The following is a 10935-nucleotide window of genomic DNA, read 5'->3' as shown; positions in this document are numbered from 1 at the left end:
GATGACCCCGATTGGTGATTATTTTTCTTTCTAAACCTAAAAATAAAGCAAACTGTAATTTTTAACCAAGTGATATTAATGTCAGTCACAATCACGATTTCACCAAGGAGCAAGAAGCTCCTGGTTATTTATAACTTGGTGTCATAAGTCGGCTGTAAGGCAGGCAGAGTTGGATTCAAATTCAGGACGCAAAGGCAAACAAACAAACAAACTCAGAAGTGCAACTTTAATGCTGAAGCTACAAAAACACAACAGGTGAGAACAGGTGAACCGAATCTACCCGAAGAGACGAGGGAAGCAAAACTGAACGCAAAGCACACAAGACGCAAGACTAACAAAATAAAACAGGAAGTGATTAATCATGACGCAAACTAATGAACTAGACACAGAGACAGATGATGACGCAGGGATTACGCAGATGATGAAGAACCCAGAAACATCTGCGCAGAACACAATTACAAGAACACAGGAAATAACCAAATACAAGACACAATGAAACAAATGCAAGGCAGGGAAAACTGAAACTCCAGAACACATAAAATCACAATAAAGAACTCTTTAACTAAGGACAGCATAACAAACTCAACATGGCCAGAATGGAGAAGAACCAACCCACAAACAAATGGAAGAAATCTTAACACCAGAACTTGAATGTTCAAAACGCTGGGTCTGAAACCGGATCGTGACGCCTGGTTATTTTCCTGTAAAGTGGAAAATGGCATAGGAATGAAGTGTTTTTGAGAAACTTAAATGAAAGTTTTAAGGGGACTGAGCTATGGTTAATGATTATTGGTGGAAACATTTATGTAATTTAAATTGCACAAAATGAGTTCAAAATTAGGCATCAAAGTACAAGAATGACTCAACTGAGGCTGTTACATGTGGGCTCACATATCAATTTTCTTATTTGGCATTATTTTGACCATTAAGTGGAGCTATTTGAGTGAATCTTGAACCAAGTAATTGCAGAGGAAAGTCTGAATATCCGTGTAATTGTGCTAATATAAGAATTTTTGATTACAGAGGTGGAATAATTTGATTTTGATTAGATAACAGTGATCAAAAAGTACTCCTCATTTAGGCCTACAAATGCACACTTTAATAAGTGCACTTCAGTTAGATTTTTGCATGCTTTTCAAAGCATTTCACCTTCTGATTGATTCCTGCCATCAAAGTGCTTCAGGACTTAAGGTTTTGCTTTGTTTTGCTGCTTTGCATTGTATAATGTCTTTGCGTGCACTCAGTCTGTTGGCATATTTGCCCATAAATTTAAAGAAAAAGCATAAAAGTCTCTTCAGACATATTTAACATGAAAGCACTGTGACTTTTATACCTAAAATGATCCAGTTAGCAGTGAACTAACTGCAGATGTTTGTATTTGTCTGTGGTTGGATGCTGTGGCCAAACTATTATGGATTAAAGGGTTTTCCCCTTGGTCCTGTTTAGGCTTCATCTTTATTGCCTAATTGAACCCTGACAGGAGAGTCTGTTTGGCACATCAGCTGGTCATAGGTTTGGTGCTTCAGACCCACAGAGGATCAATTTTAAGAGTATTTTATAATCCTCACAGTGTGTGTGTGTGTGTTTTCCCTGCAAAGTGCTTCAGGCCCAGATTTATTGTTATCTCTGCTTTCCAGCAGTGTGTATTCTTTTAGCCCACAGGACCTGCAGGCTGACTTGAAAAACATTAAAACAGGTAGTAAGTCTACAGCCACACAAATGGCTCTGTGAACATGGTGATAAGCTGGTACAATCTGGCCAGTTTGAATTGTCAGAAGACTCAGGGGCAGGTCTGAAAGGGTGGTAATATGACCCCCCCCCCCTTGCCCCCTAACACCATTAATAAGCAATGCAGTCAAACTGACATGCACCAGTGCTGTCAGTCGCTCCCCGGCTACCTGACAATGCCGGTCATTGGATCTGAGCTCTGCTGCTGTCTGCACACTTTGAAGAGGGGACTTTCAAACAGCAGAGCTGACTCACCTACGGGCACAGATCTTTGTTACTGGTACGTACAAACTCAGTTATAAAGTTAAATATGTGAATTTGAATGTCATCCATTATCTCAGTTATAAAATGATATGTCTAAAGGTGACGCTTTTAAAGCTGAGCTACGTTTTTGTAAAGTGAAACTGATGTGATCTGTTGATCTGTAGGACGTGATTATTTGCATTAATAGAGGAACTATTACCACAGCGAGCGTTTATTTCTGCAGACCGTTTCATTTCTGTGCTGTACTCCGAGAAGAAACTAAAAAACTGTCAAGTTTCCCTATTAAGTCAGTTTTTTTTAATTGATCAGTTTTGTCAGTGCAAAAAAAAATAAAAAATTATCAACATAAAACTGTTTTGATGAAATTTTTTGATTTTCATTTGTCCACTAAACTTTCTCCTCTCTAAGAGATCTTCGGTGTCTCAGCCCTCACGTGGCAGACTTTAACTTTCGGGAAAGTAATTTCCAGAACTTAAATTGGGGAATGAAACCCACACCTCATCTGCTAATGCACTTACCTGTCCAAGTGTGCGCAGGTGTGTCTAACATTTCCTCGTTTTTCTCTGTCCTCTCTCCCTGACAGCACCAAAACCACAGGAGGATTTCCTGGAGCCTGAATACCTGCTTGCCTGGGATTTTCAAGAATTACCCTCTTCTTATTTTTAATAAACCAAATACTAAGATTCTCAGTGGTCTGGTCTTTGTAAGAAGTGTAAAAGTTCTTTAATTTGATGAATTTACATATTTGTTGCTGTAATCTGTAGTTGTAGTATGATCATGCTTTCTAAATAAAGCCAGCTGGTTCCCTCCTCTTGGTGTGAGTGGGATGACTGCACATGTATAGTCTCATCTGTGAATGACAGCAGTGCACACTACAGTGGAGACTGTATACAAAGACAATGGACACAGAAAAACTATGACTTACTATTCATTTTTATTAGCGATTTACACAGTGGATAAAGTAATTAATGAAGTACTGGGTAAAAGTCAAAACATAAAACAAATGTGTTTATATGTGAATAAACTGAAATGTGTTAAAACATATAAATATCTATTAAAACCACTAAAGAGTCTTAACATAATAAGAAACAAGCCTGTCACATGCCTAGCACAGCCCTAAAACTGAGGACAAGATACCCTGAAATTGACCTTTTTTTTAATATGCACGACCATAATTTGTGTGACAAGAAGGAACAAGAAGGGGCTGAAAGTCAGCCGTGTTTAATTCCACGACTAACCTCAAATCTCTCAGTTGTACCACATGCCAGCTTATCTGAACTGCTGCAGCTCTTGCATAAAGTGGTGATGGCGCTTAAAAAAATCATTCCCAAATCCAAAGTGTCAAATGACCTTGAACATAAATTTATGGTTTATAGTATCAAATGCTTTATAAAAATCAACAAAGAGGATAAAGCTACCATTTAATATATATTCATTACAATCAATCATGTCCCAAATCAATCACATATTATTATAAATGTGTCTGCCATCCATGAATCATGCTGATAATACTACTAGTATTATACTTGAGCTTCTGAGACAGTTCTGAAAAAAGGCCATGTACTAAAACTGAGGGCTTATGGCTCAGACACAAAATGAACTTTTCCTTATTTCTTTGAATATGGTCCCCCTTCACTTATTCTGAAACGCCATTTAGATAAAACCTTTTCATGGCTAGTATCAACAGGAGGGCTGATTATAGTAGACAATTATTCTAAGATCGACAGAAAATTCACAACCTGTCTTTTTATATTTGGGTATAGTTAAAGACACAAAAGAAGCAATTAAAAAATGTAAGGTTTTAAAGGTGAGTAGGGCTAAAAAAAAAAAAAGGTCAAATTAAGGTCTGACTAAAAATGACTGTTCTGTTGTGTCATGTCGTCTAAGGTGAGCGTACCCTTAAACATGTCGGTGAAAAGTAAGGAGATGATCTGCTGTGGCGACTCCTAAATCACCACAGCCCAAAGACGACCATAGATTTGTTGCAAACTATAGAACTAAAAAACTAAACTAAAGGGTAAAATTGAGAAGCAGAGGAAGGAAATCTCTGTTTCTGCTTTAAAACACAACACCTATAAAACTGTCTGTTTGCGAAAATGACTCGAACTGAAAGGTGCCCACTTTGATAATAAATAAAACAGCTTTAAAAAAATAATACCACTTTTAGTTTAAATTTGAGCCGGTAAGCCAGTAACATTTGTGTTCCACTAGAGGGTGCTCTAGTGCTAAACTAATTGAACATTCGCTGTGCCTTCGAGACCTCCAATATTCTTATGAATAAGCCTAATTTTTACAATTCCAAGATCTTCATTTACATGAATGTGCCCTCCTGGCTTGCTTCAATATGCAAAAATAGACTTTTTTTTATTTTGTGAGTTTAATTTCATTCACATTACAGAGAATAGCTATTCCTTAAGAGTCAGAGCCCCACAGCTTCCTCTGTACATTTCCTTTTGTGTCTTAACATCACATTAAGGATTGTGTATTGAAAATGATCCTCATTTACACCGTGCACATAAGTATAAAAACATTTAGAATGCACTTCAAAATGGCAGTTAATATTAATACAACACTGTCAGGCTTGCACCTTATGATGCAGTCCATCTTATACTCAGAGCATCATCTCCTCAGAGACATGAACAACCAGCTGCTCGTTCACACATTCCCTCCCAAATGAATTTTACCCATTTGCACCTTAACTCTTGTGATGCTCATGACTATCACCCGTGTGACATCAACACTCCTCATGTCACAGTAAAAGTGACAGGTTTAAATGTGTAGGATTCTCCTCCAACCTATAGAACCAACAAAAATGTCAGTTTATGTTTCCAGATCTATCCAAAAATCTTAACAAACTGATCATTCTTTATGAATCAGTTTGTTGAGTCGCAGAGCCGGAGCTGAACCATCTATATTGTGGAGAAGATGATGACGTATTTTAAAAAAAACTCATGGACAACATCTCACTTCCTGTACAGTGTTGTGGTTATCCAGCAGAGTGCTCTAAACTTTTTATTTTTGCTGTAATTATGCTTTTGTGTCCAGAGTGTCGGTGAAGTGCACCTGTGGCAAATGGACACAAGAGACACCTGCAGATGTAAAGGTGCCACAGTGTGCACTAAAAACCAAGCTGTGAAATCAAAGAAACTCTCCATAGACCCCAGTAACCATCATGTGGTGAAGCACTGATCAGATATGCGTTTTCAGTATCCACCTGTGTGTGTTTGTGTATCTGTGTGTTGACGTGAGTGTGGTCTCCTTTCTTTCGGCTCTAAGCTCCATTCATCCTGCACAGCTGTTGCTCACCTGCCTCTCAGCTCAGCTCATCTGTGTGCTGTACATGTACTCTTTCTCCCCAGATGTTCTTTGCTAGATGTTTACTAGACTAAAACCTTGTTTCTAGTAATTCAGCTTCTAATGTTTTCTATTGCTGATCTTCCTCTCCATTCATTGCTCCGATCAGTTTCATGCCTGCTTGCAAACAACCCCCAAAACAACCTCAGCCTTCCACGCTGATCCCTCACTCCACACGCAGGCCATCCTCCAATCCCATCATCCCTAGCAGCTTCTTCGCAGGCCACTGAGCTCCTAGGAAGAGTCAGTGAGAGATTCAGTTGGAGTAGGAGAGCCTGAATGGGGAGTGGGTATCCGATGGGAGCCAAGATCGGAAACAATTTGTTCTCTTCAGAGAGTTGGATGGAAATCTAACCTGAGCAGCTGTGCAAAAATAACCTTGTTTGGGGAGATGAAAAAAGATCAGGAGTTCTTTGCAGAGATGTGAGAACCTGCTAGAAGGATGAGCCAGAGGCCATTCCAGGATTTTTAAAAATGGTGTTGCAAAGACGTAAATAAGAACACAGCTTTTGATTAAATGGGCTTTTACAGGGTTTGAAAGAAATTCCCAAGTAAAAGGCATTTAAAAAGGAAAAAAGACCACAAGGAAAACGCATTTCTGATGAGTGAAGGTAACATATTTTATTAACTTGCTTCTTTCCTTGCTATGGGACATTCTTATGGATTAAAAGATTAAAAAAAGAATTATAGCTTAGCTTAACTGACATTACAACAACAAACACTGTGTGCTGCGTCTGCTGGGAATCTGCACACAGCAGATTTGAATCTTTACTGGACACAGAACCCAGAACATCCCCCCATGTTGTGTCAAGGTCGACTTGAACTTCATGTGTGTTTTATGACCAACTGACTCAATGATGACGCGAGCCAGTGTTCCAAACCCAGTGACTCAGCTCAACACATGAAACATCCAGCTCAGCCTTTTCTGTTTTGTGCCCCCTGAACCTGAGATGACCCGCTCACTTTGAGTTATCCCGTCATGACTCCACGGAGTAGAGACGGAGCCGACGAGCTTTGGCTAGACTAGACTAAAAATATTACCAAAAGGGCTTTTTTAAATTCATAAACCTTATGCACTCCAGGATGGAAAGTTTTAAGTGTAGGGTTACTGCTCACCACATGTCATAAAATTCACTTAATTTCACAGTGAATTATTACAAACACAACAGAAATAAATGTATTTATGGCTTATTGTGTGCATTTTGGATCTACAGCTTACATTTGAACATATTTAAGACAAATTCTTGCGATGGCATCCACAAGTTCATCAAAAATCAGTATTTCTGTTGTAGTTTTACTCTGTCATGTTTTATCATGGCCTTTGAATTTATACATGCATTTATTCTGTGCATAAAGGCTCGTTCAGCCTTGTTCAGGGCCTCTGAGTTTTTGCCCACCTATTGAAATGGATCTAACTACAGCATCTCCTCCCCGGTTTAAAGCTTTATTTCTGCAAGTGCTTTGATGGATGAGATTACAACTGTGGTCGTGTATTTTGTAATTTAATTCTCTGTAGTTTCTCTCTTGTGGCCTCTTTAATCAAAAACTACAATAAACGCTATAATTAGTAATTTCATTGTCCATCAATTTAATCACACTGTCATACATTCTCAGATTAACATGGTATAAGGAGAGGCAGTTAAACTATAACATGGGTAGATACTGATGCCATTCAGGCCGACAAGGGGCGAATGTCTCTGTGGATGATTTTTGACAGTTCGGCCTCTAAAAAAAAAGAAAAAGGCAGAAATATCATCAGAAGAAAACCCACGAGAGAGGCTTGTTCCTCGGCCAGTTGGGCAGTTAGCAGTAGAACAGGAACAAAAATGTCTCTGACAGCTTTGAAAAAAAAAATACTATAACCTATAAAACTGGTTGCTCCTGAATTTAAGAGCAGACAAAAATAATCCATAAATCTGTGGCTGTATAGATAAGAGACACTTTGGAGAATTTTCAAAGTACTATCTTTTGATAACTCCATTTTCTTATCCATCCAACATACAAAGAAACCTGGAGCCAAGAAGTGTCATCTAATAAACAGTAGGCTGACAGTAATGTACTCTTCGCTGTTTAGTGGTGGTGCAGTGTTTTTGTTGTAGGGTGTTTCCATTCTTTCATCCATTGAATGCAACATGGGGTAACTGTACTCGAGCATATAATATTTCTCAGTTAAACAAAGAAGGGGCTGACCAGCTGATGCAGCCGCAGAAAGAAATTTGGTTCATTTATTGCTAAGATTTTACATAATTTTAAATAAAATGCTGTACCTATAAGAATATGATGAGGTAGGTAGTTAATGGTATTAAAGGCGCCTGTGGGTGTAGAAAACCTGGTAAAGGTCAAAATATGCCTTCTGCAACCTTTGTACAGAGTGTCTGTTTCACCGTCAGTCTGTTACTCAAACTCAAAAAGACAAATCTGAGTGACTCACAGTGGGTTGTGGGGTTATACTGCACTAAAGCAGTCCCTGCTGTCACATCCATGATAGCATCAGCAAAGGTAGAAGCCACAGTCAGCTGAAGGTTATTTATAAGCCTCCTCTGTGGTATCACACGAGGTCACAGGCGAGCGCGACACATATCAAACATAAGAGCATACGGTATAAAGCAATGAAGTCCCACCCATAAAGGAAGGGGGAAAGCTGTGGTTTGCCATCGACTTTGTATTCACAGTTTTCACTTTATGTTAAATCAGTACAAGACTTTCCTCCTGGAGCGCAAACCAAACAAGGCTGTTCTTCCCTGCCTGTCAGTTAGGGTTTGTTTAGAAAGTTTAAAGTTAGGGAATCCCTGAGAGTTACATGTAAAACTGACTGACATGGATATCACTGTTTTTAACCCTTGTGGCTGTACATAGAAATCAAGTTCTCAAAATACGTTTGTCTGCATATCTTTGTTGTCCTTCCTTTTTGGATGGAAAAATTGGACATTCTGTGCACTCAATTCAATATTCAATATGTTGGATCAGTATTTTGCCCTCCAAGAATCCATTCTGTGACTGAAAACTGTCATGGTTTTGTTGTGTTGTTTATTTCCTGTGCAGTGTGTCAAGTCTGCGTTTCTGTCTTTGTCTAATTGTTTCCAGTTTTACTTTGACAGTCCCTTGTCCCAGGTGCTTTGTGTTTAGGTTTGCTTCCCCTTGTCTCCTCTGTGTAATTAGTTTCAGCTGTGCCCCTCACCTTTTGCCTGTTCCCTAATTACCCTTCTGTGTATGTATTGTCTCAGTCTTCCCCTTGTCCAGGGGTGGCCAACACCAGGCTTCGAGAGCCGGTGTCCTGCAGGTTTTAGATTAAGATTAAGATAGTGTTTATTTGTCACATGCACAGTTATACACAGTACAATGCACAGTGAAATGTATTTTGTACCTGCAACCATATATACACACACATATAAATAAGAAGAATAAAAATAAAAAAAAGTAATTCACACTATACACTATACTCTATACTCTATATACTATACACTATACACACTTTTATAAATTATAATATTTACATTGTGCAATAATGGTCCAGTTAGGGCTCAGAGTTGAGCAGACGGATGGCTTGTGGGTAAAAACTCTTCTTCAACCTTTCAGTCTTAGCCCTCAGGCAGCGGTAACGCCGGCCTGATGGGAGCAGGGAGAAGAGAGAGTGTCCGGGGTGGCTGGGCTGTTTTAGGATCTTCATGGCCCTCAGCCTGCACTGCTTGGTGTAAATGTCCTGCAGGTTGGGGAGGGTGGTTCTGATGGTCCGTTCAGCTGAACGAACCACCCTTTTTAGGGCCATGAAGTCCTGCTTGGTGCAGTTTCCCATCCAGGTGGTGATGCTCCCACGCATGATGCTCTCGATGGTGCAGGTGTAAAAGTTCCTGAGCACCTTGAGTGGGAGCTTGAAGTCTCTCAGCCGCCTGAGGAGGTAGAGACGCTGTCTGGCCTTCTTCACAGTGATGTTTATGTGATGAGTCCAGGACAGGTCCTGTGAGATGGTCACTCCCAGATGTGTCCCTGCGTTGGATCAGGGACACATCTAAAACCTGCAGGACAGGGGTTCTCGAGGCCTGGAGTTGGCCACCGCTGGTCAAGCACAATGTTTTTCTGAGCTGCTGAAAAGTGAGTCTCACATCAGGATGTCGAGGCTGGAACACGAAGCCATCCTATGAGTGGTGAAAACTGTAATTGGCCACTTGAGGCTGGCTCCACAGCAAGTTTAACTGTTTCAAGAATGGCACGTGGTGCTCCGTCTTTACAGAGTGTCCCAAAACCCAGAAGGAGCTCCCTCATTATGACTTTGAATGGATTTTTTTTTAAGATACATTTCTATATTAAATATACAAATAAGTAAAACCTAGAGATACTCTGATTCTACAGGGGTTGGACGTGTTAGTGTTGAGCAAGAGGAGGAGTACAGAGTACTAGTGGATTTATTTGTGGTGTAGTGGTCTGACAGAAGTCATCTTCAGAAGGAAGAGGATGACTACTTGACCCGTGTCTACCTGGGACAAGATGTTGATATGGTGGAGGTGCACAAGTACCTGGGCACTCACAATAGGCTGAACTGGAAGACCAGCACAGGGGCTGTGTACACAAATGAGATGAGAATGCTTTATTTCCCAAGGAAGCTGAGATCCTTCAACATGTGCTGCAAAAAGATTTTCTTTCATGCAGTTATGGGGAGTGCAGTGTACTTTAATGCTTTCTGCTGGGAGAGCAGCATTGGAGCTGACACCAACAGACTGAATTAACTTATCAGGAAGGCTGACTGTGATTGGCTGCAAACTGGACACTTTAGAAGCTGTGGCGGAGAGGAGGGTGGAAATTATTTATAGTCCTTTTATTGTGAAATAACTTTATTTCTACTTAAACTGCTGTAACAGAAGAATTTCCCAAATGTGGGATGAATAAAGTATGCCTTATTCTTAAATAGGCAGCTCCTGAATGCTGGCCCAGAGATGATGATGCTTTGGTAACAAGTGGTTAAATGAGACTGCAGAACTTCAGCATCATCACGACTAACAGAGGAGCTTAGCGGTGGCTGTATTGAAGTCCGACTCTGGTGTAGTTTGTTTATAGCCAAAAGTTTACAGTTTACCTTTGGCAGCATTGTCTTGCTGAACCAAACCGGAATGTAACCGAAATATTTACTTCCCACAGAGCTTATTTTCTACAATAATTCAAAATCCTTTGGAGAAACAGAAGAAACCAGGGTGATGCTAACTTATAGGCTGACCTAGAAACAAAATCAGGACTGTGACAGAAAACATGACAACATACATTTGACTGGCTCTGCCATTGATTGCCTAGCAACAGGGAGGTGAAAATGGAACCACTCCTCATTCACTGCATGGACTCAGGTCGCAGCATCACACCTGCCAGGTTTAAAGCAGATCAGATGAATAATTGTTTGGATAGGATAAACCGGCAGACAGTGATATTTATGTTTTACCTCCCTGCTTTAAAGTGTCCAGATTGATGTTCCTCACTCCACCCCTCCTCAGATGTGGCAGCAGAGTGCACTTCTTGTCATCATCTCCAGGGAATAATTTGGACTTTTCCAACCTCGCAGGCTTCTTGTTCAGCAACGCACAACTCTTTAAACCTGCTGTCACCTGC

Source organism: Archocentrus centrarchus, chromosome 3 (assembly GCF_007364275.1).
Source record: "Archocentrus centrarchus isolate MPI-CPG fArcCen1 chromosome 3, fArcCen1, whole genome shotgun sequence".
Taxonomy (NCBI): domain Eukaryota; kingdom Metazoa; phylum Chordata; class Actinopteri; order Cichliformes; family Cichlidae; genus Archocentrus; species Archocentrus centrarchus.
The sequence above is the reverse complement of the archived record's forward strand: the minus strand, read 5'-3'. Positions refer to the sequence as shown.